At 40.1% G+C, this 20378-nt stretch overlaps 1 pseudogene; it reads right to left on the bottom strand.

Moving 5' to 3' along the window:
- Nucleotides 1-17118: 17118 nt before the first annotated feature.
- On the bottom strand, nt 17119-18777 carry LOC110129928 (large ribosomal subunit protein mL37-like; annotated as a pseudogene).
- Between the last annotated feature and the right edge of the window lie 1601 nt (nt 18778-20378).

Below are 20378 nucleotides of genomic sequence, written 5' to 3' on the forward strand. Positions count from 1 at the left end.
GGAGATGCCTTCTTTTCTCTCTGTTTTACAGTAAATATATCATGGGGAATTGTGCCAGGAATGATGGTTTGAACATGGGTCCTTTCCCCCTGCTTTCTATTATGTCAAGTTCCACAATAAAACCTGATAATTTTTGTAGAAACCAATGTAAGTGCTGAAGATTTGTTTTCACTATCCATGTATATTAATTATCTAACTCAAATATGACCATCATATTTCTCCCAAGTTATCCTTTATCCCTTAGAAAAGAGCTTCCTCATCAAATTCTGGACCTGTTATTTCAATTATTTTACCTTTAACAATAAATTATTGTTTATGAAGACATTTGCCTATAACAGCACCAAATACTTTTGGGTAGAACTGATTTGCAAAAGGCAATGAACTTTGACCATAATGTAATAATTATTCTTGGGACTTTGACTTCAATATTATAAGTGTATGGCACTTTATTTTTTTTAAGTCTTTTAAAGACAATTTTTAAAACAACACTGTAAGTGTTTCTAATGTAGAGCTCACAGATATCCTCTTAAATAGCATTTCTAATGTTCGATCAGCAGAAATTCCCAACCGTTTTGGCACCAGGGACCAGTTTCATGGAAGACATTTTCTCCACAGACAGCAGTGGAGAGGTTGCTCGTTTTGGAATGATTAAAGCTTGTTACATTTGTTGTGCACTTTATTTGTATCATTATTACATCAGCTCCATCTCAGGGCATCAGGCATTAGATCCCAGAGGTTGGGGACCCCTGGATAGATGCTGTGGTCTGCAATAAGAATTTCACTGATGGTAATAGAAGTTCTGCATCTCAAATACGTTAGATGGAAGGGGAAATAATGTTTAAAAAAACAAAACAAAACAAAACAGCATTAGAGGACTGGGTTCTAGTGATGGCAGAGCCCCTCACGCCAAAGGTGTATTTGAAAAATGTAATAACCCTTGTGTGTACTTACTGTGTGCTAGGCACTGCTCCAAGCTCTTCACACCTTTGAACTTAATTACTTTTGCTAACAACCTGATAAGGTAAGTACTTTCTATTTTTTCTTAGTAAAACTGAGAACAGAGAGGTGAAATAATTTGTAGACCTGAGATTTTAACCCAGATGGTCTGGATCCCAAGTCCTCGTGCTAAACCACTAGACTGTTTTGTTATTATGTTACATATGTGAATGGGGGAAAGGCAATATTTTTAATGAATATACTACTTTGTCTAATGTGTTGTTATCTATATATGTATACATAATATAAAATCACAACTGGACAGTTGATAATTATATCAGCATCCCCAAATGTGTGTATGTTCAAATTGATTTTCAAAATATTTTTTGTAATATTCTTGTTGGTTATGTAACAAATCTCCTAATGTTCAAGTTTACTTATATTAGTCATGTAATTTAGTTAATAATGTATAGTGATAAACGATGCATCTTCTGGAGCCAGACTGCCTGGATTTACATCCTTGCTAGCCATGAACCACTCACCATTTACACTTACTAGCCATGAACCTTCAGTAACTTAGTTAAGGGCTTTGGGCCTCATATTTCTCATGTGTAACAGCAGGATAATAAGCGTATTCATCATGTGTGGTTGCTAGGAGGATTTTATGAGATAATGCACCTAATTATCTATGTCTAGGGCTTCCCAGGTGTCACTAACAGTAAAGAACCCATCTGCCAATGCAAGAGACATAAGAGAGGTGGGTTTGAACCCTGGGTGGGGAAGATCCCCTGGAGGAGGCAATGGCAACCTGCTTCAGTGTTCTTGCCTGGAGAATCCCATGGACAGAGGAGCCTGGCGGGCTACAGTCCATAGGCCTGCAAAGAGCTGGACATGGCTGAAGCCAATTAGGACACATGCATCTATGTCTAAGTACTCAATGAATGCATACAGTTATTATCATTACTAAATCTATATAGCTGCAGAAGCAATAGGATTTTATCAGCAACCAAAATGGACTTTTTAAAAACTATAATGGTAAGGTTTGAACAAACTTTGCATTTCTCTGATCAGCCACATACATTCATTCCAGTGCTTTCCTACAGACTGCATTATTTTAAAATTTGTCTTTTCATATTGTGGGGTATATAAAAATATGCTTTCTTTACCTTCTGCCCCAGATCCTCCAAACTGGGCTTGTTTGCATTGCTAATTTTAGTCTCACAAATATCTTTTCATGTTAGATACTATTGGTTTAAGAACCATTCATACATTGAAGCAGTTGTACTTGAAAATTTTACAGTGCTATCCATATTTGATTTTCTTGATATATTTCATGTTATTTCAAACACTAAAGAAAATGTGTTCATATTTCTGCTTTATGTGCCTTTTTCTCTTTTCTTTCCTCAGTAAATAGAATTTAATTTATAAAGAGAAAATGCATAAGTTGATTAAGGTTGCAGAAGATATTTTTATGTGCAAAGAAAGAAAATGACTGTCTTGGCCAAGTAAAAATAATTACCATAAAATTTTAATATATAACATTTCTTAAAATCATAAAGGGATCAGGTTTTATACACTCAATGAGAGTGAAGTCTAGAAATTTACTCCAAGTGTAATCTGTTACACTTGCTTAGACAGTTCATTCTTTATATTTTTCTGTTAAGATTCCTCCTGACCCTTTCAGTTATACCCACTTTAAGCTACCATGCTTCTCACTACAGTTTAATTCTTTGCTGTTATAATGAATGTCATATTCAACTCTATTTTTATTATTAAACAATATTTACAGGTCTGGATATTGCTCCTTTGGATGCTTTAAGGCAGATAATTTAAATGTAAGTTTAAGATGTTCTTGTTCAAGTTTGTATCTTGCCTCTTGGTGTACACATGCTTGAGCTACAAAATCCTAGTTTTTAATTTTGGTATGATTTTCACCTTAATGTTTTGATAATAACAGTATCTTACCTGAGTAGGGCTTCCCAGGTGGCACAGTAGTAAAGAATTCACCTGCCAATGCAGGAGATGCAAGAGATGTGTTTGATCCCTGAGTCAGGAAGATCTCCTGGAATAGGAAATAACAACCCACTCCAATATTCTTGCCTAGAAAATTCCATGGACAGAGGAGCCTGGTGGGCTACAATCCATCGGGTCACAAAGAGTTGGACATGATTTAGTGACTGAGCATGCACACACACACACCTGAGTATGAGTTAGATCACTGGGCGCGTGACAGGTGGCCATGTGAGAGAATCTCCTAGCTTGAAGCCCCTGTGAAGCAGCATACTTTTTAAAAATCATTATTCTTACTTTCTTCAATTCTTTCCTAAATGTTAGTGAATGCATTTTCTCTGAACAGAGAATGGTTATTATTATGGTCTTGAGAAAGAGTAGGTTACTCTCTCTTAACCATATTGCTTTTAAAGTACTTGGGTATGATGTTTTATTCTTAAGACTTCTATTTATAACACTGATTAAACTGTTTTCTTTAAATGAAGATAATTTCATTTTAAAACAGAGGTATGTGAAATCAAACTTACAACTTTCATTAACTTCTGAAAATTTGGATCTGGAAATCAAAGGCAAACACATTTTTGCATCTTGATTTTACATTAAACCATTAGGATGTTTTTCAACTCTTCCCCTGCAGTCTTAAATCTGCAGGAATTAATGAAAATCACAAATCCCCTACTGTCTGAGATAATGAATTTTTCTCTCTGGGAGAAAATATAAGTATTTCTTGACTCTTGCTAAGATTTTATTTTAGAAAGATTAATGTCATTTAAAAGAGTAGTTGATTTTAGGTTCATAAATATCTTCTCTTTCCTGGACTCTCCAAAAGTTCTCCCTGTCAATTCCAAAACTGGAATGTAATAGTAGACCCCTCTTTCCATTCCCTGGAAATTAAATATCTCAGCTTCACATGAAGATTTTGAGAGGGCTGTAAGAGATTAGCCTGACTTCACCGAGATATCTCTAAAGTTAAAAAAAAATAGACTGGTCTTCAAAGACAATCAGAATAGCAAGTGTCTCAGAAAATGACCAAAACACTTTTCATTTGACTGGCTTCCCATAATGAAAATTAGTAGCTCATATGATAAAGAATCTTCCTGCAATGCAGGAGACCCAGGTTTGATCCCAGGGCTGGGAACATCCTCTGGAGAAGGGAATGACAACCCACTCCAGCATTCTTGCCTGGAGAATCCCATGCACAGAGGAGCCTGGTGGGCTAAAGTCTGTAGGGTTGCAAAGAATCGGATATCCCTGAGCGACTAACACTACTACTACTAAAACCGACAGGAACCTTGACATCATTCATTTCCTACCTTCTGATTTTACAAGTAAGAATCTGAGGCCAAGAAATGTATTGTAAGACCTAAACCGAAACTGCTGCCTTGACATTTCTGACCTGATGGACTCTAAAAGCCTAGTTTGTAAATTGTTGTCTCAATAATTTCATCAACTAGGGGGCATAACTGGCAAGGCCCCACCCAGCAGGGAAGGCTGCACACCTGGCTAGTTCTTCTGCCAGCCACACCAGCTATATCCCTCCTGGTTGTCAACCTTATTGGTCTTACCTTCCTACAAGTTGGTGAAATTATTCAGAGGCCAAGCATGTCCCCCCATGGGAACCAGGGATCACCTCACTCTCCAAACACTATAAAGTCTGTCTCCTACAGCCCCTGTGGGTTCATTCTATTCTGAGTGCAATATCCACCATCCATGTGAACCTGAATGACTTACAGTGTCCCCAGGGGGACTGAGTATATGTGATTAGCAAACTGATGCCAATCTCATCTGTCTAGTGTTGAGTGTCGTATATTCGGCTAATCCCTCCTTCACCAACAAGGTGAATAGGTGATCAGAACAAGGGATTTGATCAGGTATGTTAACATGACTTGTGTCAGATTCATCATTGTATCCTTATTGTGACTTGCAGATGGTAGGTGAGAAATAAAGATGAGATGGTAAATGAGTAATTATAATCATCTAATTACATCAGAAGCTTTGTTAGGCTAAAGGTCGTATTTGATTTTCTTTGTGTCCCAACTCTAGGGCATAAAATAATGCCATCTTTTTGGTATGTTTGTATTTTATTTAACAAATATTTATTGAGAATCTATCATGTGCCTATCACTATATGCAACAAACAGACTCTGCGTCTGCCTCTTCATGTATTAAGTGCAAAAGAAAGGGTGGCTGTATGCTAGCCCTCCTGAATAGCCTGCTTGGAGAAACACTCCTGTTCCCCAGTACTTCCAGCTTGATGAAGTCATTCTGAGATTGCATCAAGCCAAACTTGCCATTCCTTATTTGTGAACTGCAATGTCCAGGCCAGGAAAAGTCTCTCATTTGGAGACCTGCTGCTTGGGAGAAAGTTTATAGTAACCTGCCAGTGAATGGCAGCGATAACGACCTGCCTTAACTGAGAGGTCCCTGTCGCTAAGACTCGCTGGATCTGAGCATTAGTGCACATGAGGTCAGACACTGGGGTATCGCGTATCTTGAGAACACTTTTTGTTTGTTTGTTTGTTTTCAAGTCAAGTTTGATTGGATCCACGCCAATGGGAATCCACAAAAGCACTAATCTAATTCCTTGGCAATAACTTTTCTTAAATTCTTCTGTCATATTCCCAAAGACAATTTTCTTGTTCTAGTTATCTATTGCTTTATTTAAAAAAAGACCTCAAAATGTGGTGGCTTAAAACAAAAATACTAACATTAATTTTCCTTCCAAATCTGTAAATTTGGGCAGGGCATGGCAGGGATACCTCATCTGTGTTTCATACGGCTTCAGCTGGGGAGGTGAGGGAAGTGGTGCTCAAAGGCTGCTTACTGCAATCATCTGAAAGTTCTCTCGTGTTTATATGTGTCTGACTATTGCTGGCTGCAGGACAGGGCCTTAGCTAGAGCTGTCTACCAGAACACCTATATGAGGCTTCTCCATGTGGCACGGGCTTCCTCAAAATATGGTGAGTGGACTAAAGAAGAGCATCCTGAGAAGGAGCACAGTCAGAATCTGTGTCAACCACCATTTCTCCACGATCCGCAGAAGTCACACAGCATCACTTCTGATGCATTCTTTTGACTAGAAACGAGTCATGAAAGCTGATCCATATTCAAAGAAAAGGGAATGAGACTCCAACTTCTGGTGGAAGGCTATCAAAGATTTTTTATATGCTTTAAAACTACTGCTTCCAATGGCATACAAGTGGTAAAAAGAAAAACATGTTTTCTTTTGTAATCAGACAGATTGGTACATACTAGTAGCAACGAAGAAATGAAGTGAAAAAGAATGAAAGAATTCAAAATATGTATTAGATCCTGACATGTGAGTAAAGGGCTGCTTCAAGACTGGGTATGTTAGTTGATATTTTGTGGTTCTGTAGAGATGGTCTGATCATGTGCTTTTAGCAATGCTCTTCAGTTACTATTGAAGTATTCTGCTTACATGCCATTATTCCTCAGAAAAACATGGTCTCTAAACCAAACACAGTATTCATAGAATAAAGCAAGTTTGGATAACTATTCTTTGGAGCACTTTCTCTACCTATGATATACAACATTTGCTGTTTATTTTTCTCATGATGCAAAAAAAGGATGATTTTTGTTTCTGGAATTTCATAGCAGTAGAGTGTTTGTACTGCACTCGTTTTGCCCCCTAGTGGCTTCTTATGTCCTCGTTCTGTGTTTATATTTAATGTCCACATTTTTTGGAATGTAAGAAGGGAAGGTACCACTCTGTCCCCTCTGCCACATGCCTCGTTTTACATGAGAAGGTCAAGACCCAGACAACCGACTGAGTGACTGAACTGGACTGAACTGAACTTGCAGAAATTGTCTGATGTCACACAGCCAGATAGATTTAGAATTCAATTGCTGTCTCATCCAGGTACAAATAAGACCTGCAGAAGTACAGCGCTGATGTTCATTGATGAATAGGAAATAGTGTCAGGCAACTGGGAGGTACTCAGTAAAAATTTGATAATAAAAAATAATTAATCAATCAAGATTAAGACCAATATCTTTAGATTCCATGCTTTATGCTGTTTACTATGTGGTTTGTCTTTTTATCCTCATCATGTCTTTCTCATAGCTCTTGACACTTGATTTTATTTTACTCCACAACTATTTCAAATCCTTCAACTACTTTACCCATCACTCATTTTGTCATTAGGATTATTACATTATTACTCACTTGTTCATTAAATTTCAGTGAGTACCAGCTGCCTCAGGCACTGTGCTACCTATAGGGCTACAACAACTTACTTACATTTTTTTTAATTAAAAATTTTAAATTATAGTAAAATGTATTACCATAAAATTTGCTACCTCAACTATTTTTAAGTATACAGTTCAATAGTGTTAAATATATTCACACTGCTGTGCAACTAATCTTCAGAACTTTTTCACCTTGAAAAACATGAAACTCTGTATCCACTGAACAACTCCCCATTGCCCCTTCCCCCAGCCACAGCTTCCACCCTTCTACTTTCTATTTCTATATATTTGACTACTTTAGATGTTTCATGTGAGTGGAATCATGCACTATCTTTGTGTGACTAGATTATTTTACTTGGTCTAACATCATCTATATTGAAAATGTGTCAGAATTCCCTTCCTTTTAAGGCTGAATAATATTCCATTATATGTATATACCACATTTTGCTTAACCATTCATCCATTGATGGACACTTGGATTGTTTCTACCTTTTAGTTATTGTGAATAATGCTACTATGGCCATGTACCTGTTTGATATCCTAATTTTACTTTTTATTTTTTGGCTATATACACAGAAGTGGAATTGCTAGATTATTTGGTAATTCTATTTTTAATTTTTTTGAGGGAGTTCCACACTGTTTTCTGCAGTGGATACATTTTATATTCCCACCAACAGTGCACAAGGGTTCCACTTTCTCCACCAACTTGCGAAGGCTTATTATTTTATTTATTTGATGATAGCAATTGTAATAGGTGTGAGACAACGTCTCATTGTGGTTTTAATTTGGATTTCCTTAGCAATTAGTGATATTGAGCATGCTTTACTATGCTTTTTAGTCCTTTGTATAAGTAAAAGAGGCACTTAATTCATCACTTGCTTCCTCTGTATACAGAGAAATCACCTGATAAGAGCCATTTCTCTCCTTTTTTCCTTTGATATGCTATATCTCCATTTATTTAAGATCTGAATAATGATAAAATAATAACTAAAACTTGCATTACATTTGTACCTGTTACATGTGAGGCATTGTTTTAAGTGCCTTATATCATTAACATATTTATTTCTCAAAACATCCTTGTAAGGTGGGTACTATTACTATCCTTAGTTTACACAGGGAGGCATGGAGGCACTAGAAGGCATATGCCTTGTCCAGAGTCACGTGGCTGCTAAGCAGTAGAACCAGGATTTGTATCTTTGAAGTTAGCTTCAGAGTCTGTGTGCTTAACCAGATGTAATTTGATTCTCTCAGACCCCCTCAATCTTTTTTTATACCTTTTTAATATCACCTACATATTATGTGATATCTTCCTCAACACCTCTAATGTACAAGTTTGTATGAATTTGGGTTGCAGATAAAAGGAAAAAAAACTTAAGTGCAAATTGATTGCATTGTAAGGAGAAATTAATTACCCCCATGGATGGCAAATCTAGGTTACAACTAGCTTAGGATGTGTTCAAATCCAGTGGCTCAAACAATTTTACATATATCCCAGCGATCTCAGCAAATATCCTCAAACGTCTCTTTTGTTCTGATTGAGCACCATGCTTGTCACTGAAATAACGGTGGTGGCAGGGAGTACAAAATGCTCTGATTGATCTGCCCAAGTAAGTCACATGCCCACACTTGAAACAAAGGTGGCATAAATACCACTGAAACCATAGAAATTCGGTGTTGGGGTGGGGGTTGGGCCCCAGGCATCTGTTCACATTTTATTATTACTATTTTTTTTTTTTTTAAGGGAGAAGGGAGGCTGTGTTTCTCCCTCTAAGAACAAATTAGTAAGAGAAATTACTTGTTAGATAGTCCAAGCGCAGGTTGGAAAAGAATTTCCAGACACAGAATATTTCAGAAGGGAATGAGTTTATTAGGAGCAAAAGGAAGAGATAATGTGGGCACTGCGAGCACAGGAGGTCTACCTCCTAACAGATCAAGAAGAATCAACAGTTTCCTGGGTTAGCAGCCAGACAAAGAAAACTGCTGCTGGAAGGTTGGCATTAGATGATTGGTTAAGGCACTGTAGGGTGACTACTGGGGTGGGCATTTTTGCCTAATTTGGGGTCAGGAAGCCTGCTGGTGATGTTCAGGGGGGCTTTTGGCAACAGTTACAAAAGGGTGCAGTCAATTTCAGAGGTGATGTTGGTTCTCGGCTCCACTTCTGTAGCTGTGGTAGAAGGCCTCACACCTGGGGCCTTGGGGCAGGACTCAATATTATTGCTTTTTAAAAGCTTTTGCTTATATGGTTTGAATAATTTAAAAAGCCAACATTAATTTAATGATTGTACCAGATACTATGGTATGTATTGCATATATGCACAGTTAACCCTTACAAGAGTGCTGAGGTGCAGATGCTGTTATCACTTTGCTGATGAGAAAACTCAGGTGTACATGGGACAGGAAGCAATAACTGGTCTTCAGTGACCCAGTTTATAAGTGGTGCCAGCAAGATTCTCACCCAGCCAGGCTGGCTTCAGAACCTCTTCGCCAACTGTATTGTAAAGGAGGGTGCTGGTCACATATAGACACTGAAGCTCACGAAAGAAACAGAAGAATTTATCACTTATGTCAATGCCTGGTGTTCACCAATAGGAAAGACATCAGGGATCCTCATCTGGCCAATTCAGCTTACATTTAATATTTAAGTCTTAAAATTAGCAACTAAGGTTTATAGATAAATAGGGAAAATATAAATATATAGTTTACTGTATCGAGTTATGTGAGACACTGATTTAAAAATAAAAAAGAATGGCCAATGGTCCCTGTTCAGAGTCTAAGAGAGTATGATTAAGAGTTAAAAAAAAGATTTATCCATGCTATTAGACCTATTCATCATCAGAAACATTGAATACTTTATTTGTGAGAACTTTAGTAGCATTTCAGTTTTGCAGTGAAAAAAAATAACTGCTAAATCTCTCTGAAAATATTTTATCTTAAAAAAAAAAAGAAATTTTTAACCAGTTTGCTTAAGCAAGTGCCAAGATCTTTTCCATGTGCCCACATTTTCTTTTCAAGGCACACCCAATAAACAGCCAAAGCATCAAAGGCAAAATGCCAAAGGTACATTAAATGTTTAGTATCTTGGAGAAAGTGATTAAGATAAGAGATTTTTCACATTTTCTTTTAGAATCACCATTCTTTAATGTAGTATTGGGGGAAAAATGCACAAACATGGAGGAAGAATCATTCCAGAGTCATTTTTTTCACAAGATTTGTGATATTTTGGTTTCCCTCGTAGCTCAACTGGTAAAGAGTCGGCCTGCAATGCGGGAGACCTGGGTTGGGAAGATCCCCTGGAGAAGGAAATGGCCACCCATTTGCAGTATTCTGGCCTGGAGAATTCCATGGACATAGGAGCCTGGCAGGCCACAGTCCATGGGATTGCAAAGAGTTGGACACGATTGAGCGACTTTCACTCACTCACTCACTCACTGTGATATTTAATGGGTTCTTTTTTTTTTTTTTTTTTGGCTTCAATGACCTCAACTGAAAAATGCTGGAAGAAAAACTGGAATGACAATGTATCAATTCATCCATTCATTGTATAAGTCTTTATTGGACACCTCTCATGTGCTAGGCACGGTGCCAATGCTGTGGGTACACTAAAGTGCTGAGCAAAAGCAGGTGTGAGTCCTGCCCTGACAGAGCATACAGTCTCATTGGGGAAGACAAACCTGGTTCAGATAATCACTTATCAAATAGTCACAGGACTCCTTAGGACTTTCCAGTGCCTAAGTTCCATGTACACATAAACATGAAGGAATGAAGTACCAATTATCATATGTGTTTATTGGAGAGATCTGATGAATCTTCCCTTGTTTCTTAGACTCATTTCCACCCACCTCCCAGACTGTCAGCTAAGGATACTGCAAATCCCTCATGGCAATTTTCTACATGTCAATGACATAATGCATTGACCTGGTTTATTATTGTAAATAGTATTTACTGTGCATATTCAATGCCTAATTTCAGATAATATTCCACTCTTCATTTTCATCTCATTCTTGGAGATGCATTTTTTTTTCCAACAAAGAGAGGTTGAAAAATAATAGCTCTTAATCCTGAAGTTGGCTTCCCCGGTGGTGCTAGTGGGAAAGAACTGGCTTGCCATTGCAGGAGACAGAAGAGGCATGGTTTCCATCTCTGGGCTGGGAAGGTCCCCTGGAGAAGGGAATGGCAACCCACTCCAGTATTCTGGCCTGGAGAATGCCATGGACAGAGGAACCTGGCGGGCAACAGTCCATAGGGTGGCAAAGAGTCAGACATGACTGAAGTGACTTAGCACACACACACACTCTTGAAGTCTGTTGTGATGTCATTTTGTTTCTTCAAAGAGTTTCAAAGGTAAGAACTAAAGAAAGAAAGAGACAGGTGGGTTTATTCTTATAGCTATAATAAAATATACCCAGGGTTCCTCCTTTCTTTCAGATCTCAGTTTTGTTGATACAACATGGATAAAAATGTGAAGTGAAGTGTCTTTACTGAATCATTAATGACCTGAGGCTAGTGAGAGGTAGACTTCTTAATTGCATATTTATTTATTACAATTCCTCTTGGTAGTTCTTCTCTGAATTGCTTCATATACCTTAGGTCAGGTTGTTAATTAAATCTTTTGTAAAGGTTTGGTTTTATCTGTAAAAACTCTCCTGATATCTCTAAGTTGGGCTAAATGCGTGAGAGGAAGAGGCTATGTGTTGAGTGCCAACCAATGGCTTTGTTTAGAATATTTTTGCCAGCAGCTCTTCCACCTCAGGCTGTTATTTCATGAAAAGATACATGCACGAGTCACGACTTCTGCAACCACCCCTCCAGCTCCACCGGAAGTGGATGTGGTTGGCTTAGCAGAGGGCACCCTTCCCTCTGAATCTAGCTTATGTGTACTGCTGGGAAGAAAGCTGATATCTCTGGAGTTGTTTTTCGCTAGGGCAGGCAAGAGGCTCCGATAACCTGCAGTCATTATAAGTTTCTGGCTCTGTCACAACAGCAAGGCTGCTTTGATGTAGAAGAAGTTAGGCAAAAATTTTGACTGATAATGAACAAATACAAATCTTAAAATTTCACCCAGGTTTTACTGTTAATGTGATCCTTCTCTGCGAATTTTTGTTTGGTACTTCCAGACAACCCACTCCAGTACTCTTGTCTGGAGAATCCCATGGACAGAGGAGTCTGGCAGGCTACAGTCCACGGGGTCGCAAAGAGTTGGACACGACTGAGTGACTTCACTTTCTCCAGAAAAAAAAGCTACTAAATATTTGCCTTGTGTCACTTGTAGATTTACTGTTATCTACTGTTAGCTGTAGGGAATCATTGAGGCCAAATTCTCATGTTAGGTTTTCTTTTTTCTTGTGCCTCTCCACAGAAAGTCCATGAAAATATAAAGCTAGTTTTAATGATTCATTTTCTGGTAGAGTAATACATCTGGAGATGGGCTCTTTAACCTGAAACTTCCTTAACCCTTAAAGGATACTTAACTACAAGTTACTTGGCTGATGGTGAAAAGTGAGACATTTCAACGTCTAGCAGTTTGGCCACTGGGCAGCATCAATAAAGGACTGGATAAGGGTAGGGGTTGGAGAAGGGGCAGATAGGAGAGTGTGTAACTTGAGGACACCAGATGGGTAATATCTTACTATTCTTTTCAATCAAATACCCTTCTCTCTTTTTCCACTCCAATCCCTGTAACACACAAAAAGGTTGAGAATCAATACTGAATTAAAACTTAAGAACTAATCCTCCAACCCAGAAATGCCAAAAAGAAGATAAATGGTTAATTATTTATAATATCACCAAAGACAAGCCCTGAGGTCTTGTTAAGGCCTTGTACTCATGTATGGCACCACACCACACCACATGTATGCACGCCTGATGGCACCACACACTTGTAAGCATTTTTATAAACATGATGAATACTAATGGCATCAAAGAATTCACTTAGACTTTTTGGAGTTTTCAATGATGCCAGATACTGTTTTATACTTTATTTGAGTAACAGTTCTATAAGTATTTAATGCATAATTTTTAACTTACTTGGGGAAGGCACACTGTTCGGAAATTTGCATGAACTCTCTGGAATCTCTAGAAAATGCACAACAGGTATACGGGGTTTTACACACAATTTCATGGGATTTTGTGAAATCTCTGCATGGACTTGGGCTTGCCTGGTGGCTCAGACGATAAAGAATCCACCTGCAATGCAGGAGACCTGGGTTGGATCCCAGCGTCGGGACGATCCCCTGGAGAAGGAAATGGCAACCCACTTGAGTGTTCTTGCCTGGGAAACCCCATTGGCAGAGAGAATCCCATGGGAAATCCCATGGAAGAACTTGATATTTGAAAGCAAATTAGGCTAGGTAATGAGGACTTCGTGGAATTGTTTTCCTGTCTGAGTGACGATGTTGTCAGCCACCTGCACAATGCCCAGAATGATCTTGGGGGTTTTCTTATGGATTGCCAGCATTCCCTCCCCTTTTTCTTCCATTATAACATGACATTGGTTTATTTATTCACTTGCTTATCACATTCCTTACTCTTTTTTGAGAGTAAATAGATTGCTACCTTGTTTTTCTTCCTTCTTCAGAATGGTTCTAAAGACTTTGCATGGGCCCAAGTCAGAGCTACTTATTGCACGCAGGATGAGGCTGACAAACCACAACCTGTGAAGAGAGAGAGGGGAAATCCACCGGAAAGTGGCTTTGGAAGCAACTTCAGATTCGTTGTGGGTAACCAGCCCACAGAGTGCAATGAATTACATAAACACAAATGAATATGTCTGTATTTTGTGACCCCCCTCCCGCTCACCCAAAGTCAGGCACTTAGTCACTTTTTCCTCCCTGTCTCCTTTTCTCTGTTATACCTCGATTATAGCTGCTATCACTGCACGGGAATTATTTGTTTATGAGTCTGTCTCTCTTACTAGACCATGAGCAATTCCAAGACAGAGTCCCTGGCTTATTTATCTCTGTACCCCAATCCAGTGTCTGGGTTAAGAGTGCAGGCTTTGGAGTCAGACTGTCTGCATTCAAATCCACGCTCTGTAAATGGGAGGAGAACCATTAGGGCAAGCTACTTAACTTGTCTGAGCCTTGGTTCTCTTTCTTTCCTCCTTTCTTCCTCCCTCCTTCCCTCTCTCTTTTATCTTTTCTTTCTTTTAGCCCTCAATTTCCTTTGCACCTAAAAGTATCACATTAATAAGTTGTATCAGTTTATTGTGAAGAGTAAATGAAATACTGTTTATCACAGTGCCAGTCACTACAGACAATAATAATGGTATCTCAGTTCCATGTCTGACTCTGCGACCCCATGGACTGCAGCACACCAGGCTTCCTTGTCCATCACCAACTCCCAGAGCTTGCTCAAACTCAAGTCCATTGAGTCGGTGATGCCATCCAACCATTTCATCCTCTCTTGTCCCTCCTCCTTCTGCCTTACATCTTTCCCAGCATCAGGGTCTTTTCCAATGAGTCAGTTCTTTGGATCAGGTAGCCAAAGTATTGGAGCTTCAGCTTCAGCATCAATCCTTCTGATGAATATTCAGGACTGATTTCCTTTAGGATTGACTAGTTTGATCTCCTTGCTGTCCAAGGGACTCTCAAGAGTCTTCTCCAACACCCAAGTTCAAAAGCATCAATTTCTTGGCATTCAGCTTTCGTTATGGTCCAACTGTCACATCCATACATGACTACTGAAAAAACCATAGCTTTGACTAGGGACCTTTGTTGGCAAAGTAATGTTTCCACTTTCAACATGCTATCTAGGTTTGTCATAGCTTTTCTTCCAAGGAGCAGTATCTATTGTTATATCTATTATTATATAAATTATTATTACTATTGATTCAATAATCAACTGATTATTGAATTAATAATCATTTCCCTGCAAAGAGCTATCTCTCAACTTGTCTGTGAAATTGTCTCAAGGGTTGCAACGCTTTCTTTTCTGGTTTTCTGTGTGTACCAGGCATTCAGTGAAAGCTTTTGACTAAATCTCTTGATATGTAGCTGCATACACCTATTTTCCTAGCAGTACAAAAAATCTTTTGAGCCCATAGATGCTAACGAGTTAAATGTAAAGGATTTTTCTCCTGAGGCCAATGCAGAAATGCAGATGAAGTTCTTTCAGCATCCATCCTGCAAAAGACAAAATCATTTATAACCACTGTGAACATGAAGCTGGGCTTGTATTTCTTGATATCACAGATAAAAGTGGTCTTTTTCTGCTAAGAAAGCTTGGCAGGAGGCAATAGAGTGGTAGATCAAAGTAGAGGCCTCACTGCTGACTTGGTTTGAGAGTTTGAGATTTAGCAAGTGGAAAGAAACAAGCAATTGAAACTGTGACTCTTTGAGATTCTGGATATGAACAGGGTGACTCAGAGAAACTTGCAATTTCTCTTCAAAGCCTGGCGTTGATGCAGGAGTCTGTGGTAACACTGCCCTCTTCTGTTTTTCTGTATTGTTAATATTAATAACATACGTGCATGTGTTCTAAGTAGCTTCAGTCGTATCCCACTCCCTGTGACCCTATGGACTGTATGCAGCCCACCAGGCTCCTCTGTTCATGGGGATCCTCCAGGCAAGAATACTGGAATGGGTTGCCATGCCCTCTTCCAGGGAATATTAATACCAGGACTTCTCAAATCTGGTTTGAAGATCCTGACATGGATTTTCATTTTCCAAGAAATGCTTACTTAAGGCAGAGAGGAAAAGGAATCATATGTTTAATGTAAAGCATGATGACCTGACCATTAAAAAACAGGTTTTGTTATGAAGTGTTCATTCAATTCCACTGTAGTTGGGTATTATATTTCAGGGGAATGGATGAAGTCAAAGGATCATAACCAAATCAATCAATTCATTTATTGATTTGTGATCTGAGGAGCGACTACATTTCTCCTAGTTCTTAAAACTTCCCTATTCTTCCCTTAGCAGTTAAAACATAAGCACTGGTCGACGCCCTGTGACTCTCGCATTTACCGCATATCCTCTCAGAGTAAGAACAGTTAAAGAGTTGTGAATGCCAGTTCTTCACACAACAGCCAGCACCACTTTCTGTGAATAGTATTGTGTGAACTGTTTTGTAACTATTTTATCCTTTCCTTCTAAGTCCCTCTGTGTATCTCTCTAAAGTAGTTAAAGCATAAGACTGAATCTATACCAAGGAATTTGGACTTTATTTTATGAACGGCAGGGAACCAATTGACATATTCAGGCAAAGGATGACATCTTTAGAAGAATGACACTGTCAGCTTTGTGTTGAATGAATTGAGATGAAAAACCTTGGAAGGAGGGAGAACACTAGCAGATCTGTGTAATAGTACCATCTCTAGTACCTCCATGATGCGTCCAAAATCCTCACATTTTTCCTAATTTTTCTTCTTTAACCCTAGTCAAGTCACTCAACTATGGCCTGGATCCCTGCAACACTCTTTACTCTGCCTTATAGTCAATCTTGCTTCCCTACAATTCATTATCCTCAGAGCAGTCAACGTCAACTTTAAAAAACAAGTAGACTAGAACTCGGAGCTTCCCAGGTGGCACAGTGGTAAAGAATCTGCCTGCCAATGCAGCAGGCACAAGAGAGCGTGGGTCCGATTCCTGGGTCAGGAAGATCCCCTGTGGAAGGAAATGGAAACCCACTCCAGGATTCTTTTTTTGAAACTCAGAGAGATGAAGGTCCTTATGTAAAGTCACAAGATGGGTCACAGATAAAGTTGGGACAGGTGAGGCTCCAGGGCTGGCCCTTGCACAGAGGCAGGCTCAGGGCAAGGGCTTGTGTGCAACTGTGGGCGTCCCACCTGATAGCACCCTCACAACAAACACAGGCTCCATTGTTCCCGAAGCGCTCTTTATTGCGGGTGAGACCCCCAGCCAAAGGAGTGCTGCAGCTCCAGACAAGCTCCAGGCACGGCCCGGACTCCAGGATCTTCAGGAAGAGAGTGGTCTGGGGGCTCCAGGCCTCAGGACAGTCCTTGGGTCACACAGCACCATGAAAATTCAGAGCTAAAAACTTTCTGAATGTCTCTGGCTGGGAACAAGTTGGTCCACCAGGGTCCTCAACCACTTTCTTTTTGATCACTGGAACACAAGAAAAGTGCCAATGCAGGAGCTGATTGGAGTCCACCTAGGCTAGATTCTTGAGGTCCTCCTTGAAGGCCAGATGTGTGGTGTTCAGCTGTAGCACCAGGAAAACACGCCTATGGGTGCCCATGCTCTGCATGACTACTGGCTGCTCCAAAACCTTAGGGTCATTCCCATACAGGAATCAAGCCTGAGCCAGCACATTGCCAAAGGCAGACAGGATCATCTTGGCCCACAACTGATCTGGCTGAGAGCAGTGTGGTTCTAAGTTGGCAGACTCCAGCAAATACTGGGTGTGGGGATAGGGGTAAAGATAGCCCTCCAGAAATCCTGTGTCATCATTCATATCATAAACACTGCACTCCTAAAGACTGATGGTGGGAGATGTGGGATAGAAAGTCTCAAGAACATGATTCTCAGTAGCTTCCACCTCCTCTCGGGGGGCAATGGGAGGCAGAGGATCCTTGGCATTTGCTTGGGCTCCACCGGAACTATGGACCTGAATCAGGGTAGACTCTTATTTCCAGGTGGTGGATCACATGTTTTTTGGGCATAGATCTGCCTGGTCAGAGAAGGATGCTTGAGTATCTGGGATTTACACAGCTGCATCAGGCTGTCCACAATGACTGAGCAGTAGGTCTCTCTCTTAGGGATGTCTTCAGTAGAGTGCCAGAGATGAGCATGAGAGATTGCATTCAGAACAGGTTCATCTTGATCTTCTGTGTGGTCTCTTGGATCGCCAGTAAGGCTAGGCACTTTCTCAGGAAGGCCTTCTATTAACTTGGTTTTGTTAAGCCAGAGAGCCTGCTTTACACCCTCGAGGAGGCGGCAACACTGGTGGAAGATGTAGCAGACCTGGTCCTTGTACAGCAGGTGCTCATGCAGCAGGGCCAAGAGGTGCATCCAGTCAGGGTCCCAGGATGGGAAGACTGGCCGTGCCAGCCTGGGCATAGAGTACATCTTCCCCATGAAGGTGATGGACTCTAGTCCAGGAATCTTGTATACCCTGACCGGGGGAGGAGTCTCTGGCTTCTGCATGCCCCACTCATATGCCCTGCATCTCAGGGCCCTGCAGCACAGAAGGCCAAGCCACCTGGGGTGAACCTTTGTGGGCCTCCACACCAACGCCTTGCAGATCTGATCTCAAGACCTCCACCTAGATGCTGCCATCTTCCCTTGTGCAAGGCCCACTCCAGTATTCTTGCCTGGGAAATCCCATGGACAGAGGAGCCTGGCGGGCTGCAGTCCAGGAGTTTGCAAAGAGTCTGACATGACTGAGCATGCAAGCATACACACACACACACACACACACACACAGACTAGACCATGCGTCTTCTAACTTTAAGCCCATCAATGACTTCCTGTAATACTTATTATGAAATCGACACTCTTACCCTGGTCCATGATCCTCTGCATGGCTTGACCTGCCCCTGTGTGCTTCTCAGACCTACACTCTCACTTCTGCTCCAACTTGCTGGCTTTCTTGGGTGTTTGAACATGTCAAGCGTAGTCTGACTTCAGACATCCGAGCCTTTGTTCTTATCATTCCATCCATCTAGAATATACTATTCCCAGAATTTCACACGATTGGCTTCTTGCCCGAGCTCACATATCACTTACTCAGAGTCCCAGCCTCTGCTCTTTGTCTCCCCATCCTCTGCCCAAGACATTTTTTGATATTACCAAGTTCTAATTTATTCATAACATGTCACCATTTGAAATGATTTTGCTTATTTAATTACCAGTTTAAAATCTGCATTGCTTGCCTAGAATGAAAGTTCCATGAGGAAAAGAACCATGTTTACCTGTTCATCTCTAGATGAACAGAGCTTACAACAGAATGCTGCACCTAGTCAATGGTAGATCTCAGTAATTATTTGTTGAACAAACTGATTTGGGTAAAAGGTAAAGAAGAGGGTAGGGCAAATGGAGATGAAAAAGAAGAGATACCTGGAAGATTTATTGTAAAGTGGATAGACAAGATAATTGGGTTTAGAGAAAGGCCATCGATGCCATTAACTCAGAGAATATGATAGAATATAATGAATGGGAGTAGCAAACAGATATTTGGCTTTAGACTTGAATGTGATGTTCTGGCAGATCTATGTTAAGATGCCCAGCAAGTATATATAATTTGGTAACCAAACTTGAAGTCATTTGCATAGTGGTGACAGCCCACTCAGACTGAGTTAGGTCAACAGGGGGAGGGTATGGGGGGAAAACAGAACTTAAAAGATATGTAGATTTTTGTCCAAACATCCTGTGTGCAGGAAACCACGCTGGGACAAGTGACATGTGATAAATGAGGAGCAAGGGCTAAAGCTTCATGAGGCCAGGGATGGTGACACTGACAATTCAGCAAGTGAAGAGTGTGTTATTCAGACAAATATCATTATTATCTGCCATATGGTGCCCTTTGACCTACCCAAAACAACTGTCAGTAGGAGACTCAACACTCTCAAAGGGGATCTGTGTGACTGCGTTGATTTCTGCCCTCCCAGTCTTTAAGGGGACACAGAATGAGGACTGACCAACATTAACGATATTAACGATGTGTCTCTACTCTAGGGAGATGATAGTCTAAAACCATTATGGAAAAAATACATAAAAAACTGCAAAGCTACATTTGTTGAGTACTAACTGTGAGCTGGTGATGCGCTAAATACTTGATATGTATTCTCTTATTTGATCCTATAAGGAACTACAATTATTACCTGTTTTATAGATGTGAGCATCGTGATTAGAGGAGTAATGCAACTTTCTCAACTGGTGAATGATGGAGCTGGGATTTGGTCCCAGAACTGCCTGATCCTAAAGCTGCCACTTTTAACCATGGTGCATGAACACTTCTCAGCATAGGAAGTAGTCATTTTTAGCTTAAGTTGTAGATTGCTTTGTAGGTTTCTTTCCCTTTCCATCCCCAAATTGTGAATGTTAGGTTAATAAACCAGGCAAATTTTATTTGAAATAATGCAGGGTGACCAAAATTACTCATAAGATTGTCCTTTTGTATGAACAAAAGTTCCTCATGTTCTTTTATTCAGTTGCCTCTGTGTCATACAGTTGCCTCGAAGAACTGCTATTGCTTGTTGCTGTTGTTCAGTTGTCAAGTCATGTCTGACTCTTCACGACCCCATGGACTGCAGTTTGCCAGGT

Source organism: Odocoileus virginianus, chromosome 3 (assembly GCF_023699985.2).
Source record: "Odocoileus virginianus isolate 20LAN1187 ecotype Illinois chromosome 3, Ovbor_1.2, whole genome shotgun sequence".
Classification (NCBI taxonomy): domain Eukaryota; kingdom Metazoa; phylum Chordata; class Mammalia; order Artiodactyla; family Cervidae; genus Odocoileus; species Odocoileus virginianus.